We start from the raw sequence: 648 nt of genomic DNA, 5'->3' as shown, positions 1-648 counted from the left end.
GTCAGCCCGTGCTGACAATGGTGATCAGATTTTGGTTCCTAACATAACTCTAAGCCCTGTTTGTAATGGGTCCTAGTGAAGCCACAAGACCTTTCCTTTGAGTGTTGGTTGATTTCTTAACAACAACTGCCCCAGCCCCGCTTCCTTCCATCCCCCTCATGAACAAAGATCCAGGATACTGAGCTCAAATCAGACTCTGCTTCCTCTACCCCTTTACTAGAAACTTAGAAGTCTGTCCTTCATCACAGTCTCCTTTTGAAGTTCAGGCGTACTGCGCCGCTCCAAGGCTTGCCTTTCTGCAGCATATCCAGTTTAACTTTGATGAGCTTACTGGTAATAAGCGCTCAGATGTCCCTTTGCTTGTCAAGTACACACTCAATAGCCTGGGGTAAGAGGCATGAATTCATACTGCTGTTTATTATAAATGCTTATGCATGAGTACCGCGGTCCTATGTGCTAAATCTCGTGAACCCAAAGAACCTACTGCCATTCAACCCTTGAGAGATGAAAAAAACGAGCACCGTCTGGGCGATGCCGCAGGAACCGGCGACTCACGTAAGCAAAGGCTTCCTGTCTGGCGCCACTCACAGGGACCTCGAGTCGGCTCATCCCTGGCAGGCCCGAGGCGCGCGCATGCGCAGGATTCGC

Source organism: Cervus elaphus, chromosome 17, assembly GCF_910594005.1.
Source record: "Cervus elaphus chromosome 17, mCerEla1.1, whole genome shotgun sequence".
Classification (NCBI taxonomy): domain Eukaryota; kingdom Metazoa; phylum Chordata; class Mammalia; order Artiodactyla; family Cervidae; genus Cervus; species Cervus elaphus.
This window is presented reverse-complemented; position numbering follows the sequence as displayed.